Source organism: Drosophila busckii, chromosome X, assembly GCF_011750605.1.
Source record: "Drosophila busckii strain San Diego stock center, stock number 13000-0081.31 chromosome X, ASM1175060v1, whole genome shotgun sequence".
Classification (NCBI taxonomy): Eukaryota; Metazoa; Arthropoda; class Insecta; order Diptera; family Drosophilidae; genus Drosophila; species Drosophila busckii.
In genome coordinates, this window is record NC_046608.1 from 21,867,020 (window position 1) to 21,885,808 (window position 18,789).

General features: G+C 32.5%; 1 long non-coding RNA gene across 1 annotated transcript in view; it reads right to left on the reverse strand.

Moving 5' to 3' along the window:
* Positions 1-18,789, reverse strand: part of LOC117134940 — a 36,997-nt gene that overhangs the window by 8,988 nt on the left and 9,220 nt on the right. Inside the window, exon 2 of the long non-coding RNA XR_004458925.1 lies at positions 10,290-10,312. This is a non-coding gene — a long non-coding RNA (uncharacterized LOC117134940). The remainder of the gene's footprint in view (positions 1-10,289; positions 10,313-18,789) is intronic.

An 18,789-nucleotide genomic window follows, 5' to 3' on the forward strand; every position in this document is an offset into this window, starting at 1 on the left:
AAAATAGATGGAAACATTCTTGTTGAGCTCACTGTTGAAAGCCTTTTTGTGTAAAAAAATTGCGCTGGCATTCAAACGATTTGAAACGATTGCAATTGACACATTTTAATTGCTGCACTAAAGATTAAATTGCGAAACTAAAACAAAAATAAAAATGTTTGATGCACGATTTAAATTTGAATTAGCTTAGGCTAAAGCTTGCTGCAGTTTTCATATTTTATTTGAACTAAATTTGAGAAATTTCTTTGCTATACATCAAGAGCTTTGCAGCTCAATTTGCTGGCAAAAAGCGACAAGTGTAGCAACATGATAGGAATAGAAGAAAAAAACTGCAGTTTAAGTATAGACAGTTGTTGTTGTTATTGTTGCTGTACCTGCAACTTTGCCCCTAGAGAGCAGCAACAAACGAGTAAGAAGGATGGAGAGCGAGAAAGAGAGAGCACGTGCTGTAATGTGCGTGGCATTTATTGGAAAAGTTTTGTTGTCCACTTTGTGGCAAATCAAACGAACAACGACACATATGGGGGGTTGGGGTTGGGCGCCAGGACTTTTGCTGTAATTCTAATATCAATGCGCCCATATAAGTGGCACACACACACACAAGTAATCTTGTAGTCGCAATGATGTCAACAAGCCAGCCAACCCCCTCCCCCTAACTTAATGTCATATGAGAAATTACGCATGCAACTGTGTTGTGAACTAAAAAAGAAAAACAAATTATAATAAACACAAAGGGGTTAACATTAGTGTGTCAAGCTACTTAAACTTGGCAACTCAAATTATGCTTGCCAACTAACTAGCATTAGCATAAGCCACAAATTGTAGTGTAACTATAAAATGTTAGACGCTTACTTTAGTTACAAAATGCTGCAGTGTAAATTTGCTCTTAATATGAAAAGTACAGCAAGCTGCGTCAGCGCGCTGCTGCCACAAGCAAAAAAGAGCGCGAGTTAAGCAAAGCGCAGCGGCTATGCATAGTTATTAGCAGCGCTGCCGCTGCGCAGTCAACTTTTACTTACATGCTGCGTTGCGCTGCTCTGCTTTGCTCTGTTCTGTCGTTTTACGCGCGCACTTTTACCGTTACGATTTTTTTCTTACTTTGTTGCGCGCACATTTTTTCATTACGTTTTGTCGCATTGCGAGTAACATCAATACAAATTGCCATTGCTCATAAGTTGATTGCAAAAGACTTTGGCAACACTTTTAATAAACAATTACATTTATACAACATAGTGCGCAACAGCTATCAAAATTTAAGAGCTGTTTGTATTTAAGAGCTTTGCTCATTGTGCAGGATGCAGTTTTGTTGCTTTCTCTATCGCACTTTTTTTCATTTTATTGCGCGCCATTTTTTCAACGCGCACTTTTTTAACAACAAATAAAATAGTTTAGCACAGCTAACTGATTTTTTTTACTTTATTTAAAACACTATGCGCATGCTAAGCATTATAATTTACCGCTATCTTTTGCTTTTACTCTAGTCGCTGCTTAAATGTACTTTAAAAGCGTTTAAATTAGCAGCACAGCACGCTTGCACACTTTGGTTTTTAGTTATGAAATGAAATTATTACTAATAATAATTAATTAAGCACTTGTTTTAATTTTTCATACACCCGACACCGTCGCGCACGCGTCCAACTCACCCAAAAGTCACTTTAAAACTGAAAGGTCGACGGTGTCAAGCAGCGCTGCACTTAAGAGCGCTAGGCCAAAGGTAATTTGACTTTGCTCACGCTCTTAGCAAACAGAACAGCAACAACGCGCATGGGCGCTCGCACAAAAGAGAGCTACGAAAATGCTGCCGCTGCGCAGTCAGCTTTGCATGCGCGCTCTCTCACACACATAAAGTGCAGCGCGCGCTGCCTAGAAGAGCGACAGATCAAGCGCGCTCTGCCCCAAAGGCTTAAGCAGCGCTGTTCTTAGATTCTTGCGACTGCGCCAACATGCAATTACACTGATGGCCAAAATAATAAGTACAAAGTCTAGTTTTGCATAAACGCGTATCACAAGCTGCATTTTCAGCGCAAATGTATCTTTGCCTATATAATATTATATATATGTAGCTGCTAAATATAATATTATGCCATAACTAAATTAACAGTTACGCAACAAAAAACAAGCGCGCTGTAGCTTAGCAGCAGCAACAACCTTTTGTACTTATTATGTTGGCCAGCAGTGTAAATGCAGACTCAAGAATTTTGCAGCAGCGCTGCCTAAGCCTTTGGGGCAGCGCGCTTGACGCCAATTATTGCGCACTTAGTTTTAAAGTGACTTTTGATTGACGTGGACGCGTGCGCGAACGTGTCGGGTGTGTGAAAAAATTTAAAAAGTGCAGTTATTAGTGTTTATTTATAATAATAGCATTTATTACTGCTAATAAAAGTGTTTTTCAATGTGTGGCTGCAGTTTGAAATGCTTTTAAAGCAAATTAAAGCTGCGAAAATTGCAAAAAGTGCAGCTTAATGTGTGTGTGCATGTGTATTGTGTTTTATTTAAATAATTGCATAGCAAAAACGCTGCAAACAGCAGCTAAATGTGTAAATTTGTGTTTTTTTTCGCCACAAATAAATTGCGCAGTGAAAAATTTGCACACGGCACGCTAAAGAAAAAAGTGCGCGGGCCACATAACGGCGCATTTTTTGGTAGTTCTCCTTTGTGCTAGCATCCTGCGCATGTGAAAAGAGCGTGCGCTACGCGCTCTTTAAGTTTAAGTGCAGCGCTGTGTTGTTGTTTTTGATTTTCGGTAATGTGCGGCGCATTCGGCTCTCGCGCTCGTTCTCTTCGCCGCTCGCGTTCAATTGCTAAGCTGCGCGGGTGTTAAGTGCAAGCTAAAGAGACTAAAAAGTGCGCGGCGCGACAAATCTAATAACGGCGCTTTTTTTTTTTTTTTTTTTGTGCGTGCATCCTGCTCAAAGAGCAGGCGCTAAGCGCTCTTTTGTTGCAGCTGTGTTGTTGTTCTTTTCTTTTTTTTTAAATATTCATGTTATTCGGTAATACGCTCGCTCTCGTTCTCTTTCGCTCGCTCGCTCTCTTACAAATTAAACACTGCGTGTGTGTTAAATGCAAAGCTAAGTCTAAGCTAATGCAATTTTTTTTGCTAATGTTTTTTAATTTGTTTTACTTGTGCTTAATAATAAAATACAATTTTTTTAAGTGTTTTAAATGAATTTTTTTTGTATTTTAAAGTAAAGTAAAGTAAAGTAAAGTAAAGTGCGCGTTGCAAATGAATATCCAAAGACTAAACAATGAACATAACGGAACTGCAATAAGCGCGTTTTTGGCAAGGTAACTAAAGTAATTATTTTTGTGCATGAATTTTAAATAATGTTTATTAAATATTTGGCAGTTGAGGCACTTTGGCAGCTGAGTAAGTGTAAGTACTCGAAAAATTTATTATAGCAATTAAAAAATGTATTTGTAGCTTTTAATTTGTTATATTGATTACCTGCAACTTTCTTTTATATGAAGTAATTAATATTGCTTCTAAATCTCTAGCTATTTGCTTTAACTATAAACAAAAGTCAAATGATTTATATAGTAACTAACCCCATTGCTTGTTGGGTTGACTTCATTTGTTTGAAGAGCTTAGAGCTTTGGTAAATAATACAAGTTTAAATATGTGTGCTGGGCAAACTATTTGCCAAAAACAACTTTTCTACCAATTTGTTATTGTGCTTGTGGTGTGTGCGCATTGCTGAGTTGTTGTTGTTGTTGTTGCCGTTTTGGGGTGTGTTCGTGATTAGGCGCAGCATGTTGAAAAATTGACAAAGCAGTTTGGGTGGGGAGGGGGTAGACAAGCTTCACCTGTGAGCTGCGCCCTTAAATTTTCTGTCTAAGCAACCCACTGTGTTCAACTTGTCAACGCACATAAATTTAGCAACTCATACACACACACACAAAGGCACACACACACACATAGATCAGCTGTAAAAACAGAAGTCAAAAGTCTAGGCCGGGGGCAAAACATTTCTTAGCAACTGGCAACTCACACACACGCACACACACACATACACACACAACTGATTCGCTTGCTCTAGCTTGCTCACACTCTTGCTATCTCGCTCTACTAGTTACAGTTGCTGCAGAAGTTGCCAGGAGCGCGCTTCAGTTTCCATTGTCAGAGCTTCAGCTTCATTTATCTTTTTTGCATTGAGCTAAACGCGTTGGCGTTGGCACAGTGGTACCAGTCTATGCAAAATTGTAAGCCAAAAATTTAAATTAAATTAATTACATTTAAATTAAAAAAAAAAAAACGTTAACAATCTGCAGACGCTAGCGCACAGTGGGCTGCAACTATGCACAATTGATAGCCAAAAATTTGAAAAAATTTATTATGGCTGTTTAAATTACACTGCAATAAAAATGCTTAGCGTCGGCTTAATTTTTTTATACAATTAAATTTCAATTAAAAATATTGCAATATTGACCATGGTGACCCATGCTAGCCTTTCTACCGTTGTATGTGTGTGTGTTTGTTTTCAATTTGAATTTTAACAACAAAAACAACAATAGCCTAGCGACAACGACGACAAGCTACGAAGATTCGCTTGTCAACAGTCAAAGGCCAATATATATATAGTATATATACCTGTTATATAAAGTAATGAATAGCAGCAAAAATTTCACACTTGCTTTCATTGGAAAATTGGGCACAAAGCAATTGCAAACTAACAAAAGCAACAACAACAAAATTTCATTGTGCGCTCAGCACTCGAGAGACAAAAAAAAAACAAATAAATGAAATGCAAGCATTGTTGACTAAATTTTAGCTTTATTAAAATTCATACGCATTAAATTTAAATGAAAATTCGAAGCTAAATGAATCTTAAGCAAAATAGTTGCCATAATATTTATTTTATTATTTTATTTATTTTTGGGCAAGCAACAAATATTATTAAAATTCATACGCATTAAATTTAAATGAAAATTCGAAGCTAAATAAATCTTAAGCAAAATAGTTGCCATAATTAGCTAAAGCTGTCTAACTTGGCTATTTGCTGCTGACTGCTGCTGCCTTCATTTACCGTTAGAACAAAGAGTTGTAATTCTATCGAGCCATGTTGACACGTTTCTAAGCCAAGTCGTAACCTCTGTGTCTGTCTCTTTAACCAATTTCAAACATAAAGCGGCTGCTTTAGCTTCTACGGCTTATTGCTGCGCACATTTGTCTGTGTGTGTGTGTGTGAGATAAATGTGCTTTGTGGCCACAAACTCAACTTAAAGTCAAACTGCTGTGACCGCACGTGTTACGCCCAAGCGACCACCCAAGCCACCCACTTTTCTTACTCTAAAGCGTTAAATCTTTTTTTTTAGCATTCCGTGTCTATTGCTTTTTTGTTGATAGCCAACGACTTTAGCCTCTCAGGCTATAAATGCTGCAGCTCGTAACAAATTAGAGCAAAGGCAACAGAAAGAAGAAGAAGAAGAAGCAGCAGCAGAAAAGTCGCAACACATTCTCGTAGATTTTTGTGTCTTAGTGCTTCATCAATTGTCAAAGCATTTAAGTAATGCCCCCCTCCCCCCGTATGTTTAATATATGAGTGCACTTATAAAAACTGATTTTCATGCTAAAGCCGAATTATTTATAAGCCAAAATCAAAGTACATAGCTTAGCAAACAAAAGAAAAATAGCAAAGCAAATATATTTATTTATTTTTTGCTTTAATTGTTGAGCAGACAGTTCTTTAATTTGTGTTTATTTATTTATTAAAAGTTATGCGTTTGAAAAAAAGACTAAAATGTTTTAAAAATTGTTCATCTAATAAATTTACACTCTTTTTGTTTTAAACTTGACTGAATATAATTTTTTAATATTTTTAAAAATATTAATTATAATAAAATTTAGTTCTTATACATACTATAATTTTGGTATTTATTTAAGAGCAATGTCTAGTCGTTTAGTAATATTTTGTATAATCTTTTTCATAGATTTGCTCAGCTTTAATTTATGTATGAGCTTCAAATTAAATAAATAAATATATAATAAATTTACACGCTTTTCGTTTTAACTTCAATATAATTTTTTAATATTTCTAAAAATATTAATTTTTAATGAAATTTAGTACTACAATTTTGGTATTTATTTACGGGCAATATCTAGTCGGTTAGTAATATTTTTTTAAATATTTGGTCTGCTTTAATTTATGTATATTTATTTAGTTTAAATAAAAGTTATGCGCTTCAAAATTAAATAAATAAGTATCTAATAAATTTACACGCTTTTCGTTTTAAGCTTGACTGAATATAATTTTTTAATAATACTAAAAATATTAATTTTAATGAAATTTAGTACTACAATTTTGGTATTTATTTACGGGCAATATCTGAAAATATTGTAAATTTTTTTTTATAATCATTATTTTCATAGATTTGCCTCAGGGCTTTGGTATAGCCGCTATGTGAAGTGAGTGAAACAATGAGTTTCAAATTAAATAAATAAAAATATAATAAATTAAAAATTAAATTCCTTAAATCATTTTAATATATTTTTTTAAATATTTTTAAAAATTTTCATTTTAATGAAATTTGATGCTTATACTAAAGGGCAAAATATTTTGGTATTTATTTAAGAGCAATATCTAGTCGGTTAGTAATATTTTTTTAAATATTTGCTCAGCTTTAATTTATGTATATTTATTTAACTTAAATAAAAGTTATGCGCTTCAAAATTAAATAAATAAATATCTAATAAATTTACACGCTTTTCGTTTAAACTACAATATAAATTTTTAATAATACTAAAAATATTAATTTTAATGAAATTTAGTACTATAATTTTGTTATATATTTAAGAGCATTATCTAGTCGGTTAGCTATATATTTCATAGATTTCTGCTTCGCTGCTTGCTTTAGCAGTAACAGTTCAATTTTTTTTTTTGTTTGAGATACTTTTTGTTGCTGTTTTTGTTTCATGTTGCAGCATTTGCTTTTGGTTTTTATGGCCTCGTAAACAGCACATAACACTAAAGAGCATTGTTTTCTGTTGCTGAACAGAGGGCGTGGCAGGATACTTGGGATACTTCTATGTGGGCGCATTTTTGCCTTTTGCCTCGGCCTCGTGTGAATAATAAAATAGTTTCGAGTATCCATTTGCATATGTAAAATGTTGTAACAGCCAGTGAGAGTGCGGAGTGAGTGCGAAAGAGATAGCGCATGTATGAGGGCTACTAAATACTAAACGTTGCCTTTCCTCAGTTTCAATCTGCAGCTCAACTCTTTGGCTCAACTTGGCAGCTGCCGTTGCTGCTTTTTTTTTATCACGTGGCAAGCATTTTGATTTAATTTTTTATGCACTCTCATTAAATAATCGCACACACACACACACACACACGTACGCCAATGAAGTTGCAACAGCTGCTGCTTCTGTGGTTTGTTCTTTGCTCCCAATGGGGGCAGCTGAAGCTGCTCTGTTGATTTAGGTTAGCAGCTAGCACTAAAACGAATTCTTTAAGCTCTAAAAATCCAGTGAGTGCGCTCGCTCGATTGGGGAATTTTCCACACACACACACACACACTGAAAGTTTGAATTTTTAATTAAGCACAAAGCGCTTTGACTTAAGCTCTTAGTTTCTACTTTGCTGCTTAATTATTTGCTATCAAAATATATGTGTGTGTGTGTAACGTTATTAATATACAGCTAAGCCTAACGACTTTATATAATTTTCTTGATTACAAAAGTTTGAGTTGCTTGGGAGTTTAATAAATTTGTAGTGCCTTGCAGCATTTAAAATTTATATAAGTTAATAAAGCTGCGCATAAATAGTTTAAAGTCTAAATATGAGTTTTTGGCATTTCAATTAATTTTTGAGCATATAGAAACATATAGAATATGCTATTAGTCAATATTATTATTGCAATTTTTAAAAATGCAAAATGATTTAAAAAACAAATAAATTTATCAATTGAATGTCTAAAATCTGCGCTAATTATTTATGACTAATTGAGCATTTTTTAAAAATTATTATTACGAAAATTTATTACATTTTTTCTTTAATTTTTAGTACATTTTACGCGCTTGTCAGCATACTTATGCCAAAAACTGTGACTGCTTTTTAAAGACGCAACTGTTACTTAAGTGTTTGGCTGAGTTTAAATTTGCCAACTGCCAGTGCTTGGGGCCAAATTGTTACTTGGCCAATTCGCATGCACAAAGGCGTAGGCGAGGGCAGTCGGCAAGGGGGAGGGTTTGGGGCAATGTATAATTAAAAAGTTGCCAAGCCCAGACTGTGCTGCTGCTTTGTCGGCAGACAAAAAAAAAATTATTTCAACATAAATTTGCTTAAAGATTTAGATTTATTTCAAGAAATTTGCAGCTGACACGACGCTGAAACTTTTATTTGATTTCTATTGCTATTTGTAAGCTTTGGAGTTTAATAAATAAATAGTGCAGTTTACAAGAGCGTTGGCTGCTAGAATTAAAATTCTTAATTTATTTTTATTCAAATTTGAGCATAATTGCTTTTTTCAATTAAATTAATTAGCACTAATTTTTGTTGCATTAAATTTAAAACAGAAATATATATTATATTTAAAACATAAAAATAATGTAAATTTAGCATATTTATATTGTTTTCAATTATTGCTTTCAACAAAATTTTTCTTAGTAATAAAATTTTAAAATCATTGTTTTTCCAATCAAATAATTTTAGCACTAATTTTTGTAGCATTAAATTTAAAAAAGAAATACTACAAATTTTTAAAACTTTAAATTATTTATAATAATTTATATATAACTTTTGTTGCATTAAATTTAAAACAGAAATTATAATAATTTTTAAAACTTTAAAATAATGTAAATAAAACATATTTATATTGTTTTCAATTATTGCTACCAACAAATTGTGTGGCAAATATTTTTTAAACAATTTTTAAATAATTTATATTAAACATATTTATATTGTTTTTTATTATTTCTTTCAACAAATTATCTTTCTATGGTCCAATATGCAAATATCTAAAAAGTGTTTGCTGCTGCTGCTTCTTCTTCTCTTTAGCTTGAGCTCTTGGGGTCAAGGGCCAAATTGTCTGATTAAATAAAAGTATCAGCTTACCGTCGTAGCCGTAGTCATCGCCATTGTCATTTATTCTGATTACGTGCACATGCTGCTGACAGTTGATGCCACACGTGCTGGGCTTGCAACACGTTGTTGCCACATACACAGGTGTCAACAGAGATTTTACGGCAATTAACTTTTCAAACCTTTTTTCTTATTATAAATTATATTTTGCAACCCCAACTATGTTTTGAGGCAATAATTTAAACGGCATGTCAGCTCATGTTGAAAGTTTTTCTTACATCATTTGTCTGTGTGTGTGGGTGTGGCCCACGCCCACTTACTTGTCAATGAAGCTACAAGCCTTTGCCTTGCTATTTAATGAGCTAACATGCTCACTCTCTCACTCTTACTCCTTCTCTTTCGCCTTCTCCTGTGTGTGCAACATTCTTTGATTGGCATTTTGCGTGGCAAGCTGCATTGCCTTTGGCTTGACAATCGCTCAATTGCACACGTGGGGCACACACACACACACACACACACATATATATAGTAGTTGCTTAATGCTGCTGCATGCCCCCAATAGCCAACAAGCGCATTTGTTTGCCAAATTGCCATTTTGGGCTTTGCAAAATTCTTTGGCACACAACTATGGTTGAGTTCTCTTTGAGTTCCGTTATACATACATATGCATGTATATGTGCATAAAATACGCTCCAAAGAAAGTATAGCAACAATTATTATCAAGGTTGCTCATATTCATTCATTCATTCAATTCATTCTTGCATTAAACTTTCAATTTTCCATTTGTTTTATATAAATGAGTTTTTGCTTTTTTATTTGTATTTATTTATTTGAACAAAATAAATAAACAACTAATTTAATATATAAGTTACTGAGTTTTTTAACAATTTAATTTTTTTTATACGCTTAAATAAACAAATATAATACCAATTTCAATTATTAATAATAAAAAATTTATAATGAAATTAAAAATAAATACAAAATTAATTCTTATTAAAAATTTGCTAATATTTTATAATATATTTTTTAAATAGCTTGCAATTTACAAACAAAATTAGCAGCAAAAATTTATTACATATATTTTATTTTTATTTTATATTTATATTTTATGCAAATTAAATTTAAATCAAAATGTATTATATATTTTTTTTATTATTTTGATGATATTTTTTGATTAATTATCAAACTGCAAATTAAATTTTAATTTTTTGTTGTACTTTTAGCTGCAAACTAAATTTAGTTAGTGTTAATAATTATAGAAGTTAAACTTACCTTGGCAAATGCTCAAAAATGTGCTGCAAATAATAAAAAAAAAATAGTTATTTAGCTTAGTTAATTAGGCAATTAGATTTAGCGAGCTGCATTAATTAACTTAAACAATTTGCAGTCACACACAAATATGTGCCCAATTACTAAGCAAATATTAACATTGCAATTTGCACACAAATATTTATGCGTTGAAAATTCCTTTGGAGTTATTTTAATATTCAATTGCAATTTGTTGCGCAATTGATTTGGCAGCCTATAATTGTTTAATAAATGTTATTAATGATTGCATTGACTTGCGGTGCATGCAACACACACACACACGCACAGACAATCAAGTTGGGTTCGTCTAAATGATTAATGAGGCCTCAGCTCAACCACATGGGAAATTCTTGCAATAGACTGCGGACTTCATACTGAGAGTCTCTCTCTCTCTCTGTCTCGCTCTATGGCCGCAGGCATTGTTCTGTGTGTGTGTGTGTATGTGTGTGTAGGCATAATTTAGTTGGAAATTGCAGAGCTCACATGCCAATGCGCAATAAACAAATTACGCAAATGCCGTGTGCCGACTACAATTTAATTTTAATTAAAAAATAAATACAAATTAAATGCAGCTGATTGGGGCAGCAGTTAAAAATGGCATTAAATATATTTAATGAGGTCTACACTTCACTTATATGTAATTTTTATTATATTTATTGCCAATTGTGTAGAAATTTTACATATATGTAATTAATTTATTTTGCATTATTTGTGGGTTCAATTGTAGCGTAGTTGGCAAAATTGAAATTGAAATTTTGCAAAATTTTTTTAGTAATAAATGCAAATTCCGGCCATTTAATGTAAGCTTAAGTTACAAAAGTAAAACTGGCTAATGTAATTAAGTCTAAGCGGCTTAAGCTTTGCTTGCTCAATTGTATACGCAGCTCATATAACAGGCGCAAAGGCGTCAAAAGCGTGGGCGTGGTGGGGGGAGGGATTGTGCATGATTTGATTTAATTATGAAGTGTCTGATTTTGCCCGCAATCACATTTTAGTCACAGCATATTAGCTAATCATGCTATACACACACACACACGCACACACATATATCAGACCACATAGTGTGTGTCGCTGTAGCTCAATTAATCGAGGCGTAAAGCCACAATTACCTCGCGTTGTGGTTTGTGTGGAAGAAAACGCAGCTAACAATAAATATATTTGCCTCTCTCTCTCACTCTCTGTGTGTGTGTGTGTCGCTATGGCAACGTTTGTGCAGCTCATTAAGAAGTTGTTTGCTGCAACCACAAAATGTGGCAGTGTGTGTGTGTGTGTGACCTTCAATTAGCAACCGAAATGCATAAAACTAACTCAAGTGAGCGTCTGCGACCAATATACATAAATTTAGGCAACTAACCAGGGCTGCAAACAAAGCAGCAAAGCTGCCAAAAATTACGCAATATTTTCAAAAAATTTCTAAAGCTGCAAAAATATTTAAAATAAATTTAAATAATTTCCATATAATTCAAAGCAGTTAAAAATAATTAATTTAAAATTTTTAAATTTTAATTAAATTATTTACGCACTAAAAATAAATTTAAAAACTGTTTGCTATTTTTAAATAATTTCCATATAAATCAAAGCTGCTAAAAATTATTATTAAATTATTTCTAAAGCTGTAAAAATAAATTGAAAACTTGCTATACACTAAAAGCTATTTTTAAATAATTTTCATATAATTCAAAGCAGCTAAAAATGATTATTAAAATATTTCTAAAGCTGAATATAAATTTAGAAGCTGTTTGCTAAAAATTATTATTAAATAATTTCTGTTGCTGCAAAAATATTTATTTATAAATTTAAAAGTTTATATACATTAAATTCTTTTTTTAAATAATTTCTATATAATTCAAAGCAGCCAAAAATGATTATTAAACTATTTCTGATATTTATGCTACAATTTTAGTGCACTAAAGATTTTCAAAGTTGCGCAAAATGTTTGCCTATGCAGCCCTGGTTGAAGTACTCTTGTTGTATTGCGCACATGATGACAAAATATGGCGGCATTCGAATTAGAAAATGGCAAACTGAAGCTATGAGCCGAAGCTCAACAGTAGCAGCTGACAGTTGATGGCCACGTTCATTGTCTTGGTCATAAGCCTGCATGTGTGTGGGCGTCTGTGTGTGTGTGTGTGTGTGTGGCAGCTGTGAAATATGAGAAGTAGACGTAGCATGACAATAAAACCTGCGCCTAAGCGCTGAGGAGCAATGACCACGCCCACAAAATACATATAGCCATGCCATATCATTTATTTATACATACCGTTATATATGTATGTGTAACATATGTATGTGCAAAGTTTTGCGACTTTTATTACAATTGCAGCAATTTTGCTGTTTGTTCAACTGAAACTTGCAGCAATTTCTCAGCAGCGACATTCAATTTATTTAACAAAATATTTGCGTTCCGTTTGGCCAAAACCAAAAGCCATCAAAGCAGCGCAGCAAATTGCCAAATGGCACGACCCAAAGGCAAATTGCAAGCAGCTGCAGTTTGAGCAAAGCGCAAATTGTTGCATATGCATGTTAAATTGAAAAATATACTAAGCAAAGTGTCAAGCGAGCGAGCGAGAGAGAGAGAGAGAGAGAGAGAGAAAGCATTAGCTGCTGTTGAGCTCAAGATTAGAATGCTGAAGTCAGTTATGGCAACAAATTTACGCTAAAGTGTCTATTATATGCAAATTGCTTATAGAATTTAAAAAAAAATTTAGCTATTGAATTTTTGAAAATAAATAGCTACTTTAACTATTTTTCTGGCTTCAAAAGTTATTATTAAATAATATTTAAGTCTAAATTTTTTATATAAATGACAGCAAATAATGCTGAACACTGCTCATTGTACAAATTTTTAATTTCAATTTCGTAAATTATTTTTACATTTATTTAGAATTATTTTAAAAGTAAAAATTAGCTATTTAAATTTTTTTTTTTTTTATTAAAGAAATTATATCAAGGATATGTGAAAAATTAGCTATAGCTGCTGATCATCGAAAACGATTTATTCTATTCTATGCTCTAAATCATAAATGTTGATTGCTAATTGCAATTTATAGTTGTGTGTGTGTGTGTCTCTAAACAATTTTGAGCTAGTGTGGTAGCAAATTAATTTGTGAGCAGCTGATTGGATGCCAGCGCACGCTGATTAGCTTTCAGTCACACACACACAGACAGATAGTCAAACACACATAGACACCTGAGCAATCGCAACAAAATTTCATTGCATACTTGCAGGCGGCGCATTGCGATTGAAACGAACTGAAAACGTCTCTTGGGATAAACAGGCTGCCAAAACACTTTCATTATCTTTTATGTGCGCACACGATAGCTGTAACTACATATGTGTGTGTGCGTGTGTGTGCGCTCTATTTGAATAAGCAAATAATAGCCTTGACACATGCATTGACGATGAGGCACGCAAAATGGCAGTCAGCAAAAACTGACCAAAAATAATAACATAAAATGATAGAAACAGGCAAACTGTAGATAGAGTTGGTGCCACACATATGATGGGGGGTCTGAGATAAATGGGGTGCGTGCATAAATGAGCTGCTGACACAAATCGATGAAGGGCCTTGCTCCTTTCTCAGCTGCTGGCGCTCAAATGGCTTCTTCAAATTGAATATAATTTGATTGAAGGATTAACAGCTGAGTGCGTGTGTGTGTGCGAATATGTGTCGATTGAGCTTAGAGTAGCAATAGGAAATAAAGCAAACTTGTTCAGAACTATTTTCTAACAAGAGAATATTTTTTATGTGAAAACTAAAGCAAACTTGCAAAATTATTTGCTACATTTTTGTAGTAAAAAATAATTGTATTGTATGCAAGAAAAATATATGCATATTAAATTTAATATATATATTTTTTTTTAAAAATCTGTGCTTAATATAATATAACAATATAATATTTAAGCAATTTAAGTTTTCTTATTAATATCTTGGTAGCATTTGTTATTTTTGATATTAATTTTAAGCTTTTTTAAATATTTATTTATAATGCAAATAATTTCTATATATAAAATTTTTTTAGGCAAGTTATGCAACATGCTAATATTAAAATAATTTGTTGCTTAGTAATATTATTTAAATAATTTACTTTTTCAACTTATCAATAAATTTATTTAATGCATTTAGCATTTTCTTTGTTTACTAATAAAAGCAATCTATGCTTAATATTATTAAAGTAAATAACAAATGAAGTGCTCAAGTTCGCTAAGCTGCCAATTTAGTAGCTGCTAAACGCTCAGCAAATTTAGTTACTTGTTATATATTAGTGTAGTGGGTGTGAGTAAGCTTAGCTCAAGTCTGAAACAAGCCAATTGCTGATGGCAGAGATAAGAGTTAAAGTTGCTTCAAGTGCTTTCAGCTATTGGTGTGGCATGCAGCAGCAGCAGCAGCAGCATGTGGCATGTGGCAAGGCTGTTGTCCATCAATCAAAGTGCAACTGACTAATCAATTAGCTGACTGTTTGGCTAAAACTGTTGGCCAAAGTGCTGCTCGACTTGAAGTGTTAAAGTCAATCACACGCGCCTGCCCCAAAGTGCTGCCAACTTTTCGCTAAGACTAATAACAATATTTGTTTGTACACCCAAAAGCAATTCACTGACAACAGAAAAAACACACACAATACGAATATTAAGCCATAGGCAAAGCCAAATGTTATTTGTGCGCAGCCTCTCGCTCTGCCATGCGCTGTCTCTCTCTCTCTCTCTATCTGTTTTTGTTAGTTGACCAAGTGTCGTCGTCGTCGTCGTGTTGTCGCTTTTATAGCCCAGTTTGACTTAATGTCGTGACTGTTTTGGCACTCACCAATGCCCAGCGATTAAATTAAATATGCTGACGCATAAAAATTTCCTTTAGTTCGAGTGTCCAAGATTTGCGTTACTTTTTCTCACACTCCACACCCCCCGCGCTTCAAGCATAAATACAAATTGAGAACGTGTCCATTGTGTTCACCCCGCGCCGCACCGCTCCCAACGCAAGTTGACAGCACATAAATCTTGCTCGCCCCACAAGCCAAAACCAAGGCACAAATTAAAAGAAATTCATTAAATCGCATGCATAAATAACAAAAGCAAGACGCCCACACTTAGAAACTGACAATTGCAGTCAAGTGAATTTATTTACTTTCAAAAGTTTTTGCCACAAGTGTAAATTTGATTAAAAATTCAAAAAAAAAAAAAAATAAATAAATATAATAAATACAGCAAAACAGTTAGAATTATTTACAATATTTAAAAATGTTCAACTTTGATTAATATAGAAAATAAATGTTTAAATATTTTTCTAGCCAAACAAACTCACTGCATAAATAAATATAAAACATAATATAGTTTAAAAAAATTAAAAATAAAAATTATGCTGCAAATTAATTAATTTAATAAAATAAATAAATACACAATAATGAATTTTTAATATAACAAAATTTAAAAAATAATATATTATGTATTTAAAAACAGCTTGAATTATTTACAATATTTTAAAATTTGAGACTTTGATTAATGTAGTAAATAAATGTTTAAATATTTTTCATGTGTATGCAGCATAAACAAACAAATAGGCAAACAAATTCACTGCATAAATAAATATAAAAATATTTCAAGAGCAAAAAAAAAGAAAATATAAAAAAAAAAATATTGAAATGGCCACTATTACTACGTAAAAAATTTAATAAAATCTAAAAAAAAAATAAAACTAGTGCTGCATTTTCTACTCTAGCTCACACACATATTTAGCTACGCATAGAGATGTTGCAGCATAAGTTGAAAGATTTTTCTAAGCAGTAAACAAACAAATTTCTATCTGCTATAAAATAAATATAAAAATATGATATCACATAACTTTGATTGTAAAATTTGGTTTTAGGCCTTGGCGCATGGCTGTGGCATGCCCCAGAAATCTCCCTCTCTCTTTCTCTCGTTAGTGTTCCTTTAACTGGATGGTCTTTTCAGGCTGCTTAAACTCGGCATAAAGCAAACCATAACAACGAATAAAGGAAACATAACAAGTTTAGGCAAAAAACACAGACGCAACCATTAAATACGAACTTAAAAAATCTGTGTGTACAGTTGTGAAAATCTCAAGTGGATGATGATGGACTGATGCAGTAATCGCACGACCGGCAGGAGGAACGCATCACCACACCCCGAACGAGCTCAATTGGCGGCAGTGGCCAATCGCTAACTAAGATTAACGAGAGTTCAGCAGCAAGGACGGCGCCTGGCCAAGCCACGTGTTAGTGCCAATAAATGTGCCCCACCACCCCCCAACCCTTTTCTTTTCACTCTCTCTCTCTCTCTTCATTTTAATCCGTTGAATTACATAAGCTTCAGCAATTTCATGCACGCGCTCTTGTCATATTGTTGCTAGCTCTGCTGTTTTTAAGCGCATAAGATTATCACACACACAGGAGAGTGCGAGAGAGCAATAAATTAAAAATTATTGCAAAAAGGCAACAGCATACTTAACTACTTTGATTTAAAACAAGTGCAACAGTCATACAAATTTATATGTAATTTTTAATTGAAAGGTTTTTAGACAAACAAATTAATAAGCAATTTTATAAAATAATAATAATATATAAGAATATTAGAAAAATTATTTTGAGGCAAGTCTGAGAGCTTCTAAGGCTTGTAAAGAATAATAAAACATTTTTAAAAATTTATTTGCAGCTCTAATTTATTAACATTTCATTATATGGCAAGTGAAAAAATAAATTATTTAAAACGAGTTGAACAGTTATATATAGAATATATTAAATTATATGCAGAAGTTTTTAAACAAACAATTTAATAAGCAATTTTATATAATATGCATATATCATTTAAAATTGTATAATAATTATTTTAAAGCAAGTCTGAGAGCTTCAAAGCTTTGAAAAAAATTATAAAGTATTTTTATATAAATTTTATAATTATGTGACAAACAAAAAAATAAATTATATTTTTTATATACATTTATTAAACAATAAAAAATTTATAAAATATTTTTTAAAATTCTATTAATTCTTCCAAAAAAAAATTATATTTTTATTTTATTTTTGTATTTAATTTTTAAAAAATAATAAAAAATATTTTTTACAATTTATTTAATTATATGGGAATCGTAAAAGATTATTATTTTTATTATCAGACAGTTTTGAAGCTCTAAAAAATTATTGTAAATAAACAAAAAACTTAACCCATTTTTTATTGATTTCTGCGGTGCTGCGCTTTAATTTAGTCATAACAAAGCCATTTGTGCATTATACAATAATAATAGCATGCGATATAAACATTCAACGCTATCATCATTAGCAGCCATGGCCAGCTAATAAATTTACGCTTGCAACATTTGCTGCAAATGCAACTGCAACTGCATTTGATTTGCTAAATGTTCGTTGCCAGGCGTCAGTTTGTGCTTAATTCGAAATATAATAAACACACACACACAGACACACACAATTGCATATATAAAGAGCTACTTTGTCTTTGTTGCAACAAGCGCATTTAACTGTAATAGCCTCAGCAGCAGCCAAAGTGCTGAGGCAAGAGAGCGAGCTGCAGGCGCAGATTGTGTGTGGCAAGTACTTGGGTATGCAACATCTGTATGCTGTATCTGTGTTTCCGTTTCAGTTGCATGCACCCATTGTGTGCTGCAACATGCGGTGGCAAGCTCAACTTGTGAAAAATCAAATTGCGAAAAGTCAAATAAAATAAAAATTTAACTCAATTACAAAATATTTTGTGCGCTAATTTTAAATGAGAAGTTAAATTAAATTAAAAAAATAAATAAAAAATAATTTTTAAAATTATTGAAAAAAAATATACGAATAAAGATATAATTTTTTTTAATCAAAATAGAATTAAACCTAGTCGTGCATTAGACTTAATTAAATGCAATTAAAAAATACAGAAAAATAAAAAATATATAGCATAACATAGAAATAATTTAATATTATTATTATGCAATTTTTTTTTAAACAAATTAGAATTAAAGCGTAACTGCTAGTCGTTCATTTTGTTAGTCTCAATGCTTTCGAGTATTTTGTATGGCCGCACGCGCTTTGGAACGCTTAAAACGAGATTACGAGTCCGAGCAGCGAATAAAAAGGCAAAGTGGCAAAGACGCATCAGCAAACATGCAACATGCAACATTTGTATGCAACATGCCCAGCGACAAAAACGAAGAGCAAGCGAGCATAAGAATGAATTGCAGTTAACTTAAACTAATGTCAAGACCTGATAAAAACTGCTGCTGATTCAATTCAATGTTGCCCCAATATCCAATATCCAAAGCTCTCTATCTCTCTCTAGCTTTTTGTTAAAATTTATGCATTTTCATTTGCACTAAACTGCGAAATAGAATTAAAACTGCACTAAAGTTCGTTGTTTATGCATGTGGCAATTCGCTTTGCCTTTCACTTGCTGCCGCTGCCAACTAAAAACATTTGTTTATGCAAAGCTTTCAACATTAGCCAACAAATTTATATG